The sequence below is a fragment of the Papio anubis genome, chromosome X (genome assembly GCF_008728515.1).
Source record: "Papio anubis isolate 15944 chromosome X, Panubis1.0, whole genome shotgun sequence".
Classification (NCBI taxonomy): domain Eukaryota; kingdom Metazoa; phylum Chordata; class Mammalia; order Primates; family Cercopithecidae; genus Papio; species Papio anubis.
The window spans coordinates 137,558,600-137,571,926 of NC_044996.1; the positions used below are offsets into that span (position 1 = coordinate 137,558,600).

At 39.0% G+C, this 13,327-nt stretch overlaps 1 long non-coding RNA gene across 1 annotated transcript in view; it reads left to right on the forward strand.

The window, feature by feature from the left end:
* The first annotated feature begins 607 nt into the window (after positions 1 to 607).
* Positions 608 to 13,327, forward strand: part of LOC116271985 — a 625,684-nt gene continuing 612,964 nt past the window's right edge. The window contains exon 1 of the long non-coding RNA XR_004180714.1: positions 608 to 3,507. This is a non-coding gene — a long non-coding RNA (uncharacterized LOC116271985). The remainder of the gene's footprint in view (positions 3,508 to 13,327) is intronic.

Here is a 13,327-nt window from a genome sequence, read left to right on the forward strand (position 1 = left end):
GTCAGGGACCCACTTGAGCAGGGAGTCTGTCCCTTCTCAGATCTCAACCTCCGTGTTGGGAGATCCACTGCTCTCTTCAAAGCTGTCAGACAGAGTCGTTTGCGTCTGCAGAGGCTTCTGCTGCATTTATTGTTTACTGTGCCCTGTCCCCAGAGGTGGAGTCTACAGAGACAGGCAGGTTTCCTTGAGCTGCTGTGAGCTCCACCCAGTTGGAGCTTCCCAGCAGCTTTGTTTACCTACTTAAGCCTCAGCAATGGCGGGCGCCCCTCCCCCAGCCTCGCTGCTGCCTTGCCTGTAGATCACAGACTGCTGTGCTAGCAATGAGGGAGGCTCCCTGGGCGTGGGACCCTCCCGGCCAGGTGTGGGATATGATCCTCAGGTGTGCCTGTTTGCTTAAAGCGCAGTATTGGGGTGGGAGTTACCCGATTTTCCAGGTGTTCTGTGTCTCAGTTCCCCTGGCTAGGAAAAGGGATTCGCTTCCCCCTTGCACTTCCCAGGTGAGGCGATGCCTCGCCCTGCTTCAGCTCTCGCTGGTCGGGCTGCAGCAGCGGACCAGCACGGATTGTCCGGCACTCCCCAGTGAGATGAACCCAGTACCTCAGTTGAAAATGCGGAAATCACCGGTCTTCTGTGTCGCTCACGCTGGGAGTTGGAGACTCTGGAGCTACTCCTATTCGGCCATCTTGCTCCGCCCCCGAAGATATCTCCATGTTAATTATCTTTAAACATTATAGATGAGACAACAATGTGAGTATTGTAGCAGTATCATTACTGCACTGAATAAATTAAAAGTAGAAATGTATGTTAGCTATCATTTTAACATTCATACTTGCTGGTAAATCCACCTGAAAGATATTCACCTTCAGCTTAATTATATATTTATGTGGATTCAAAATTCTTATGAGCGTTAATGTGAACTTTGACACTTTAATAAATGAAAAAGTAGGATGTTAGGATGAGATATTGGATGATATATTCAATTTATTCCTAAAATATATAATACTGCTTGCTGTGACTCTTTCAACTGGAGTAATTGGTTGCAATTAAAATAATGAGATATTCCAAACAGTGATATATGCATTACAAATGTAGAGTGATAAGTAATTTGTAATTCCTATATCATTTTTATGCTGATACATTTCTTTCTAATTATAATAATCTTTTGAGCTAATAGGAGTATGTTTTGTCATATGGATTATATTCTGGGATAATTACCTTTTTGTGATAGCTAACTTGAAAAACTTTTGACTATACCTAAAATATAGTATAAGTATGTATTTTGGAAACAGAACTTTGGGAAACTGTTCAGAAGTATCTACAAGCTGAATACATGCATGCTCTATGACCCAGTATTTTCATTCCTAGGTAAATATCCAACATAAGTGGGTACTTGTGTTTACCAAAGACATGTGCAAGAATGGTTATAGTGTCATTGTGTAGTAATTTTAGCTATATACTTTTAAGCTTTGGCTATCTGACCTGCTTGAGTGTGAAGGCAACAATGATGATTTGAAAATTGGATATGGGCACTTAATGGCAGAATTAATATTTAATTATCATCTGTGATTTAAAACAAGTTAGTTCATATCCTGAATAATATGATAGTTAATACTAGTCCAACATTTACTGACTGCTGTGTGGAAGAATAAATTGATTGCTTCTGTGAATATTTACTCTCAGCACTTGATGTGTATTAACTCCTTTAATACTGAAATCAACTTCATGAAATACGCTCTTTTTAAAGGCCTAGAACATAAAATGTAAAAAGATGACTTATTCAAAGTCAAGTAAATAGTAAGTAATAAGTTGCATGAAAAAAATACATCAGGTAAATGTTAGGAAGACTGGTAGATGGCTTCGTTTTGTAGTATCAGGGCTGGCTTTATTTATTTATTTATTTATTTATTTATTTATTTATTTATTTTTGAGTAGATATATAAACTGCAATCTAAAAGATGAGAAGAACTCAGACATGTGAAGATACTGGGGAATATTATTCCAGGCAGAGGGAGCAGCTTCTAAAACAGGCTGTAGGCCTGAGTGTTTAGCCTAAGTGTTTAGGCCTGAGTGTTAGCTTTGAGTGTTTAAGGAACGGAAACATTCAGCTAACAGAACTGAAGCAATCATGATTGAGAAGAGAGTGAGAGGCAATGAGGTTGCAGAAGGGCATAAGCCCTAGTCACATAAGAACTTCTTGGCTAGGTAAGAGTTTCACTTCCATTTTAAAGTATGTTTGGAAGTGCCGGAGAGTTTTGATCAAAGGAATAATATTTTATAACCCAAAGTATGGCGGTTTTCAGCTAATGGTGGCTGGAAGACCACTTAAGAAATTCTTGCAAGAATGAAGATGCAAGATGATGACTGCATGGAATAAGGTGACCCTAGAAGAAATGACGAAAATTGAACAGATGTGGAATATAATGTAAAACCAGAACTGACAAGAGTTATTAATACAGCCTGTTAATGGATGTAGGATGAGGGAAAGACAGGAATCACGTGTATATACCTGAGTGCACATGCTGTTCACTGAGACACAGACACTGAAGAAAAGAGTTGGAGTTTGTGTGGGATCTAGAACCAATAGCTTTATTTTGGATGTGCTGATTTTGAGTTGCATTGTAGGCATCCAAATGTAGATATGAATTAGGCAGTTAGATTTAGGATTTAGGAATTTAGAGGAGAAGTCAGAGCAGGAGATAAGAATTTGGGGTCATCCTGATAAAAACACTATACACAACCATGGGAATAGATAACATTGTCTGCAGAGACAGAAGAGCTGGAGGAAAAACAGGTGTCAGGAATGGGGCCTTGGGAGAGTTCAACATTTGGAAGAGGAGAAGATGACCAAGAAGATAAGAAACATTGACTAAGTGTATGCTATCCTTGGAGATAAGAAAATGTGTTTCCAACAGAAATCGTTTAATACGAGTATTAAAACAAAAATAACAGCTAAATAATTTAAAATGCTTTTTGAAAATTTTCCAAGATTTAACATAATAGCAATCAAAATTATAAAATTAAAATATATACAAGTATATGCTTTGTGTACTTGTTTGTGTGTGTGTCAAAGAAAGAAATCTCAGCTATCTGAAATATGTCTGAAAAAAATCTCTGTCGTGCTGCATGAGGAGTTTAACTATCCTCCTGATAGCCAGTGTAAAGAGAGATCTAACAAGAAATATGCTTATTTTCTTGTGCCAACAAAACTAGATCAAAGACAAGATCTTTTTCAAGTAACACTACTGTAGGCTCCACACCTTTCAAGCTCATCTTTCTTTGGTTCAAACCCAAAGTGGCTACCCGATAAAGGATGGTGCATGATTACCTGATTCAGGGATGTTATGTTAATTTAGGTTTCCCAGGTGACCATCTCAAATGAATGCCAATGGAACCTCAACCAGTTGTCAGACCACACAGAGCAGTTGGAACGGCATCTGCCTGGCACTCATGCCTTTGTTGAAGTACAATCAGGATCATCTAAGTTTCCTACTAACACACTACCTTGGGGTAAGAATGCTCTGTTTTCAAAAATTGTATTCATTCGCGTTCATTTGTGTAAAAGCACAGTTCTTTGGGTGCGTGCCAAAGCTACGGATTTAACAATTTAACAATTATTTTCTTCATACTTGTCCTAAATGAATAATGCCATTCTCTCCAACTGATATACAGGACCACAGTAATTTGTGGGGAAAAGGTAGCAAAACAACATGTCTTCTGTCTATAGGACAATCACCTTCAGAGTAATGCTTACTTGCTTTGAGTACACTATGCTTCCTGGTTTAAATTTAGTCTGAGTGGTATTACACTATGGGTAACTTACAGTTTGACACTTCCATGCCTTGAGACTAAATAAAGGGATCTTGCTGGGGATGCAGTGGCCATGCCGAGCCCACAGAATTGCTTAAAAGGAAGCCTCTTTATGCTTAACCTTGATTCTTCGATGCAGACATTTTCTTGTCCCCTATTACTGAAAGTAAGGGCAGAGCCTTAAGCCTGATACTCACGTTCTTCTGTGTTGTGTTCATCAGAAAACAACCAACACTAACCTCATGTAATGCTTGGGGCTTTGTCCCTATTTTTTTTTTCCTAATAGCAGGTTTTGACTCCTATGCATCATGCTTTTCACAAAATTTGGGGTTTCAGCTTTGTTATATACTCTTAATTTTATAAAGTACAAGTTAAGATATAGTTAATGATATTTTGGAAATCTTGAAAATAAAAAACAGTAAAAGTTACTATAATGTTGTCACTTAGAGAGTCGTTTGTTAACGTCTCTTAAGATTCTATTTTTCCTCCTCCTTGTCATCTTCATCTTATCCTCCTTCCTCTTCCACTCTTCCTTTTCTTCTTCTTTCTCCTCCTCCTTCTCTTTCTTTGTCTCCCTTCTCATCCCTCTTTTCTTCTTATTTTTCTCCTTCTCCTCCTTCATCTTCTTCCTCCACCAGCAAGATATTTTGTTATACCAGCCTGAATGGACTAAGACAGGAAGTGATCAACTCAACCTTCATTTCCTCTCCCCTTCCTAGAGGGAGCTCTAACCCTCTAATGACATGGTTGGTTTCCCTGGCAATCAGCTCCCATCATGGGGGCTGTTCAGAGACCCTGGGAGAACAAAGGTATATCACAAAAATATTCTAGGGATTTAAGAGCTCTGTGTCAGGAACTGAGGGTGAAATACAAAATATTAACAAAGATTCTCTTTTTTTTTAGAGATTTATTTATTATTATTATACTTTTAGGTTGTAGGGTACATGTGCATAGCGATGCAGGTTTGTTACATATGTATACTTGTGCCATGTTGATTGTGCTGCACCATCGGCCTTTCGTCATTTTACATCAGGTATAACTCCCAATGCAATCCCTCCTCCCCCTCCCCATGATAGGCCCGGTGTGTGATGTTCCCCTTCCTGAGTCAAGTGATGATCTCTCATTGTTCAGTTCCACCTATGAGTGAAGAGAACTTGTCGCGGTGTTTGGTTTTCTGTTCTTGTGATAGTTTGCTAAGAATGATGGTTCCAGCTGCATCCATGTCCCTACAAAGGACACAAACTCATCCTTTTGTAACCATGGTATTCATGAATATATGTGCCACATTTTCTTAATCAATCTGTCACTGATGGACATTTGGAGTTGATTCAAGTCTTTCTTTATTGTGAATAGTGCTGCAATAAACATCGTGTGCATGTCTTTATAGCAGCATGATATATAATCCTTTGGGTATATACCCGGTAATGGGATAGCTGGGTCATATAGTACATCTAGTTCTAGATCCTTGAGGAATAAGCCATGCTGTTTTCCATAATGGTTGAACTAGTTTACAATCCACCAACAGTAGTGTTCCTATTTCTCCCACATCCTCTCCAGCACCTGTTGTTTCCTGACTTTGTAATGATTGCCATTCTAACTGGTGTGAGATGGTATCTCATTGTGGTTTGATTTGCATTTCTCCTGATGGCCAGTGATGATGAGCATTTTTCATGTGTCTGTTGGCTGTATGAATGTCTTCTTTGAGAAATATTATTCCTTATCCTTGCCCACTTTTGATGGGGTTGTTTGTTTTTCTTGTAAATTTGTTTGGCGGAGTTCTTTGTGAGTTCTGGATATTAGCCTTTGTCAGATGAGTAGATTGCAAGAATTTACTACTCCCATTCTGTGGGATTTGCCTGTTCACTCTGATGGTAGTTTCTTTTGCTGTGCAGAAGCTCTTTAGTTTAATTAGAAGAACAAAAGATTCTCTTAGCACCTCTACCTAGAGGATTTTAGGCATTCCTGGCAAGTTCCTGTGCAAGAAACTGAGGACCAGAGACTAAACATGTATTTCTTATTATGTTATAATACCTGATATGGTTTGGCTGTGTCCCCACCCAAAACTCAACTTGAATTGTATCTCCCAGAATTCCCACATATTGTTGGAGGGACCCAGACGGAGGTAATTGAATCATGGGGGCCAGTCTTTCCTGTGCTATTCTTATGATAGTGAGTAAGTCTCATGAGATTTGATGGATTTATTATGGATTTCTGCTTTTGCATCTTACTCATTTTCTCTTGCTGCTGCCATGTAAGAAGTGCCTTTTACCTCCCACCATGATTCTGAGACCTCCCCAGCCATGTGGAACTGTAAGTCCAATTAAGTCTCTTTTTCTTCCCAGTCTCAAGTATGTCTGTTATCAGCAGCATGAAAATGGACTAATACAGTAAATTAGTACCAGTAGAGTGGGGCGTTGCTGAACAGTTACCTGAAAAATGTGGAAGCGACTTTGGAACTGGGTAACAGGCAGAGGTTGGAACAGCGTCTTCAGCTTCAGTTCCATGATGAAATCATTGTCTGCCTTTACCGTTAAGTGAACAGCGTTAGAGACCAACGTAAGCTCACACCATTGTGAGGTCAACATTAGCACATGGACAGGGTGGGAAAGAGCCTTTCAGTGGCATATATCACATCGCTAATATAGATCCTCACTGAGGTTACCAAAAATGTTACTCTCTATGTGCTTTTGTAAGGCTTGAATAATTGTTACCCAATCTTGGATTACTATTGTCACCAGGGAAAAATTGAAGAATCAAAACCATCTGACTTGAGGCAAATTCTTAAACACACCCAAGTCAGTTTCCTTAAAAAGTAATCTAGGACTTGCTTTAAAATAACTGAGTGGGGCAGGGGACAGGTCAGGTTTAGAGAGGGTAACAGGTAAAATGGAATTGGCTGACTTTTGTAGTGGTTGGAGCTGCATGATGAAAACATGGTGATCACTATAGTAGTCTCTCCACCTTTGTGCATGTCTGACAGGTTTCAAAACCCTCTCAGTTTGGAGGATGTCAGAAACCACTCCTACAGGATAGATGGACCTGAGGACATTATGCTTAAGTGAAACAAGCCAGTCACAGAAGGACAAATGCTGCCCAATTCTACTTTTATGAAATATCGAAAATTGTTAAACTCACAGAAAGTAGAATGGTCATTGCTAGGGGATGGGGGAGGGGAAAATGGAGAATTGAGGTGCAATGGGCATGGAGTTTCAGTCATACAAGATCAGAAAGTGTATTAGGGTTCTCTAGAGCGACAGAACTAATAGGATAGATGCATATATGAAGGGAGTTTACTAAGGAGCATTGACTCACAGGATCACAAGGTGAGGCCCCATGATAACCCATGTGCAAGCTGAGGAGCCAGGAAGCCAGTCCAAGTCCTAAAACTTCAAAGTAGGGAAGTCCACAGCACAGCCTTCAGTCTGTGGCCAAAGGCCAGAGATCCCCTGGTGAAACACTGGTGTAAGTCCAAGACTCCAAAAACTGAAGAACTTGGAGTCTGATGTTCGAGGAAGCTTCCAGCACAGGAGGAACATGGAGGCCAGAAGACTCAGCAAGTCGGTTTCTCCCTCCTGCTTTATTGTAGCCACGCTGGCAGCTGACTGGATGGTGCCCACCCAGAGCGAGGGTGGGTCTGCCTCTCCCAGTGCACTGACTCAAATGTTAATCTCCTTTGGCAACACGCTCACAGACACACCCAGGAACAATACTTTACATCCTTCCATCCAATCAAGTTGGCAATATTAACCATCCCGGAAAGTTGTAAGCATCCACTGTAGCACAATGGGCATATAGTTCACAATACTGTACCATGCACCTCAATATTTGTTAAGAATGTATATGTCGTGTTGTGTGTGTTTTACCACAAGTTTAAAAATACTCCTGATTATCTTATTCCATATACTCAACACCTTAGCAAACCTTAGTACTTCACTGCCCTTTTCTGGCTACATGGCGTATCAGAGAAAGTGTGGGCTTTGGAGTCAGACAAGCTTCGGTTCAAGTACTAGGTGATCTGGAACAGGTTACTTAGCCTGGCTGGTCCTCAGGGTCATCTTTTGTAAACTCAGGATGGAATAAGACAGCCCCATCTATCTTCCAGCACCATTCTAAGGATGACTCATAGGCATTGCTCAGTCATGGCAGCAATTATTATTTTTTGATTAGCATCTAGCCCTCTCCCTGGACCATGGTAGGTGCCCAATAAATGTTTGTTGAATGAATAATTTAATTCCTTATTAGTGAATTTTTATTTTATTTTACCCTGCTCCTTGCCATTTTTTTTAGTGCAATTACTCTTATCTAGTTTTGAGTTGTATCCAAATTCTCAATCTAGTTAAGATTCACAATTACATATCAGCTTGCTGGGCTAGCACTTTTCCTTACTCCTCTCCCTGAAGGGTCCCCAATTCTGTTTCTACTCTGTGTCTTTTTTCCCCTCTTCTGTGGACATGTGTCCAGGGCCCCTTGCCGCCAAAGCCCTTCAACTAGTTATTCTCCAGCAGAACAGTTTTCTGCCAGTGAAAATATTTTCTTTCAGGAATTGGCTAAAAGCTGTTTTCATAAAAACTTCCCTATGTGAATTGAGCTTATAATTATCTTGTTCTTTCTTAGGATTTCTGCAGCGCTTATGCACACCTAAAGCGTGCCAATTCACACTTGGTTCTGGGGTCTATAGGAGAGTCACAGAAACATGACACCCGTCATGAATGCAAGCTAGGAAGTGGTCCCTAAAGCAGGGAATGTGTCTCGAATGCCTCTTCAGTCCTCGTACAGTGTGTAATACAGTGCTGCTTCCACAGCATTGAGCAGCAGTCCTTAAGAGGGTGGAGTTTAGAATTTGATCTTTGCAGCCCTGAGTTTTAATCCTGACTCTATAACCTATAAGCAGTATAAGAAAGGTACCCAAACTGTCTGTCTCATTTGTCCAGTGGGGACACTACCCATTTACAGGGTGTGATGGTTAATTTCAGGTGTCAATGTGACTGCCTTAAGGAATACGTCAGGAACTGGTAAAGCATTGTTTCTGGGTGAGCCTGCACATGTATTCCCGGGAAGATTGGCGTGGGCTGGTGGACGGAGTGGGGAAGATGCCCTCAATAGAGACAGGCCCCATCCAGTTCTCTGAGGGCCCAGATAGAAGAAACAGGGCAGAGGAAAGGCACTTTCCTCCCTTTCTCTCCTGGAGCTGAGACTCTTCTTTTCCTGCCCTTGGACATCAGAACTTCAGGCTGTTTTTATACTGAGAATTACACCATCCACTTCCCTGGTTCTGAGGTTTTTGGGTGTGGACTGAGTCACACTCCTGGCATCCCAGGGACTCCAGCTTGCAGATAGCCTGCCCTGAGACTTTTCACCCCCTAATTCCCCTAATAAATCCCCTCTCATCTATCTTTGCTGATCACCTGTTGGTGTCTCTCTAGAGCCCCGATTAATCCACAGGGGTAATGTGAGGGAGAAATGAGGACGTGCTTGGGGAGCATTTCACACCCTGCCTGACACATGCCCAGGTCCAATGGGCTGCAGCTGCAGTTATTCTAGAACTTAGCATCAGTGTTCAAAACAGCAGAAGGCCTTCCCTCTGATACCCAGCCATCGCATTGAGCTTCTCCTGTCATTTTTCAATTCCAGAGTGTTTTTGAGAGCAATTCTATGTCCCATGTATCACTGACATGGGGCCAAAAACAATCCGTACACATGGGGATCTGAAGCTGGGAATGACCAATAGGTCAGAAAGTTCTTAGGAGTCAGGAGCAGAGGAAGCTGCATGGTCAAGGGGAATCGACGTGAGCCTTCCTGCCATGTGTCCTATTTCCTGTGGTCTAATGAGACAGAGACATATGTATGTAGACATCATCTCATGCTGAAGCTCTCTTTAATATGTGCAAGGTGTTTCAAATTTTCCCACCAACTGTCTTTGACACCCTGAGAATCTGCAGATCACCTGTTGTTCATGACTGTTGTCAAGGGGATCCTCCCTTTAGGGACACAGGAAGATTTGCCTAAAATGTCAGGAAGCTTTGATATTTATTATTTTATTATAAAAGTAAACTGCACCCTTGCAGGTCTAGCATTATTTCAGTGCTACTCATTCCACTGCTTATTTTAAGCCTCAGCTTGTGGGTAGTTTGGAAGGAGGGAAAATGGTAACACTCTTAACTAATTTAACTGTATATAACATGTAGAATAAAGAAAGACTTAAATGAAGATGTAGTATTTATGACTGCTCCAACAAATTAAAAGATTACTTAAATTACTGATTTTTTTTCTTTCTTTCTTTTTTTTTTTTTTTTTTTTTTTGATTGGGTTTTTCTCTTTCACCCAGGCTGGAGTGCAGTGGTGCAATCTTGCAATCTTGGCTCACTGCAACCTCCACCTCCAGGGCTCAAGCAATTCTCCTGCCTCAGCCTCCCAAGTAACTGGGATTACAGGCACACACCGCCATGCCTGGCTATTTTTTGTATTTTTAGTAGAGACGGTGTTTCACCATGTTGGGCAGGCTGGTTTCGAACTCCTGAACTCAAGTGATCTGCCCACGTCGGCCTCCCAAAGTGCTGGGATTACAGGCGTGACCCACCTCACCTGGCCTGATTTCTGATTAAACCACTTATTGTCTATAATGAATTAAAAGTTGGTGAAAGTAAATTCAGTGACATTTTTGCATTTATAATTTCAAAATCATAGTAACTTTCCAAATCTGAAAATTCTGAAACACAAGTCTGCCAAATATCACAATAAAACATGAAACCCCAGTGAAAGAGCTAGTCAGGATGGGTTCCGAACAAATAGCACTTGAAGCTCCTACTGCCATGAAATGATGAAAGAAACACGGTTTAAGTGCCATGGATAATTTTTTCAGTGCCAAAAGAATCACCACAGACTGTTATAACATGCAGAGCTTGAATGGAAATATGGTATTAAAATAAGGTGCATGAAATTAATCCTTGAATCTAATTTTGAAACACACTGCGAAAGTGCTCCCTAATATACACCAACCCCAAAAGTGACCACTGACAAGTTTCAGTTTATTTTAGTTTTATGCTGTCATTATGGAAAAAACGATAGCGAAAGTTCACCAATTTCCCTTTGGAAAGAGATATACAACCACAGCCAATAGGCTTTCCTAAAAGACAGCAGGAGCTTTTCATGCGGACTTGTTTCCCATCCATAACATACAGATACTTATTGTTCAGGGTCAATACAGCCTTGCAAATAAACAGGCTTTGAGTTATACCAAGTATGCTCATCCTTATATGGTATTTCCATATAAGAAATAGAAAACAAATATACCACAAACTGATGGCGTTCAGGACATGGGACAATGCCCTGTTTCTGTGGCCTAGGTTTCGTAGGATTCTGTAGGAGGCAGCTACAAGTTCAACATGCATAGCTCTGAAATCCCTTCCTAAGCTAATGAAGTGAAGCCCTGACCACACCAAGGAAAGGATGAAACAGAACCCATCTGTTTCTCAGATGATGCTACCATCTCTTCTAAGCCACCATTAATTTTAGCATCTTTAAAGCTATAAAAACAATGTATGTAACAAGTGAAAATGGCCTATAAAGTCAGAGCTTTACATCTCGAACCCTTATTATATGGAAATTCATATTTTCATAATCATGTAAAAGTTTAACGTGTTATTCATTGTAAGATTAAAGGGCATGAATTATTCTGTAGGTGTAATTATTAATACCTGGAAATTAAATCATGATAATTTTGTACTTTATTCTTCTTACAATAATTTCCTTTCTCCTTTTGCCTGTGAACCATGCTTCAACCATCATAACACCTTACCTTCTAAAAGAAGTGATCATATATAGAATATATATTTTATATATGATATATTTATCTTTATGCATTACATATTTATATATTATTTATATCTTATATAGAAATATAAATATTTTTACATATTTTATATATATTTATATAGAATATAAGTATTTATATAGATAATCTATATGTGAAATAGATCTCTATATAAATGTAAATACATAGAAATAGATATATAAATATATAGAGATTATATATTTATCTATAAATAAACATATAAATTATATATATACACATTAGAAATACACAGGGCTTTTCTAAATATAGATATAGAAATACACAGGTCTTTTCTACATATATTGTAAATTCAACTATATAAAATTCTACTATATATAGAAAAGACCTGTGCATTTATATAATTATATATGTAAATGTACATTACATATATACACATTAGAAATACACGTTTTTTCTATATATAGCAAGTTCTATATTATTCTCTCATTGTAAGTATTGACAACTGGGAATTGAATCGTGATAATTTTGTACTTTAATTTTCTTAAAATGATAATTTCCTTTTTTTATCTGTGAACGATGCTTCAACAATCACAACACCTTACCTTCTAAATGATCACATATAGAATATATATTTTGTATATATTTGTATTTAGATATCTATTTTCATGTATTTATATTTATAGATAGGTTTCATATACAGATTTGATGTCTATATTTATATATTATTTATAAATATAAATATATGTTTAATATATGTTTTATATAAATATATAGATATAGAGTATAGTTTTATATGTAATCTATAAATATAAAAACAGAATATATTAATATATAAATATACATAGCAGGTTCTACTATATATAGAAAAGAGTTGTGTATTTCTAATGTGTACATATATAATCTATATTTACATATATTTATATTTATATATTTATATATAAATATATATTCCGTATTTTATATCTGTATTTATATATTTTACATGTAAATATATAAACTATATATATTTGTCTATAGTAAATATAGTTGTATATTTTATTTATATAAAAATTTACATATATTCATATATAGTAAGTTCTACTATATATAGAAATGACCTGTGTATTTCCAATGTGTGGAAATACGAAATGTACTTTTTGTCTCCTCACTTGCAAAGATAAAAAGGCATTTTTCAAGTGGATAGATTTTGCTCTACTTTCAATTTTTCTTCTTAATTAGATTGTAGGGAGGGGACGCTGAAAGGAAAGACGATGGAAACGATTCTTGCATCGGTTTCTATAAACGAAAAAGTATTTTAACAATGATACCTAAGTAGGTAGAATCCGGTTCTTGGTACTTGGTGTATGTGCTAGCAAGATTGCATGAAGAAACAAACGTTACAAGAAGAAGTGTCATCCTGCTAAGGGGAAATTTGTTTCCGGTGCTCAGCCGTGAGGCAATCCTTATTCTCCTGTCTGGCTAACTGTGACCTCTCCCTTTGACCTCAACCCCACGGGACCCCACTTCCCTCCCTCCCCACATACCACGTATTTCTTCCTTCTTTCCTTTCTCCCTCCCCACACACCTCCTCTTCCTCCCTCCCTCCCCACACACCACCTCTTCCTCCCTCCCCACACCCCCCTCTTCCTCCCTCCCTCCCCACACATCACCTCTTCCTCCCTCTCTCCCTGCCCACACACCACCTCTTCCTCCCTCCCTCCCTCCCTCCCCACACACCACCTCTTCCTC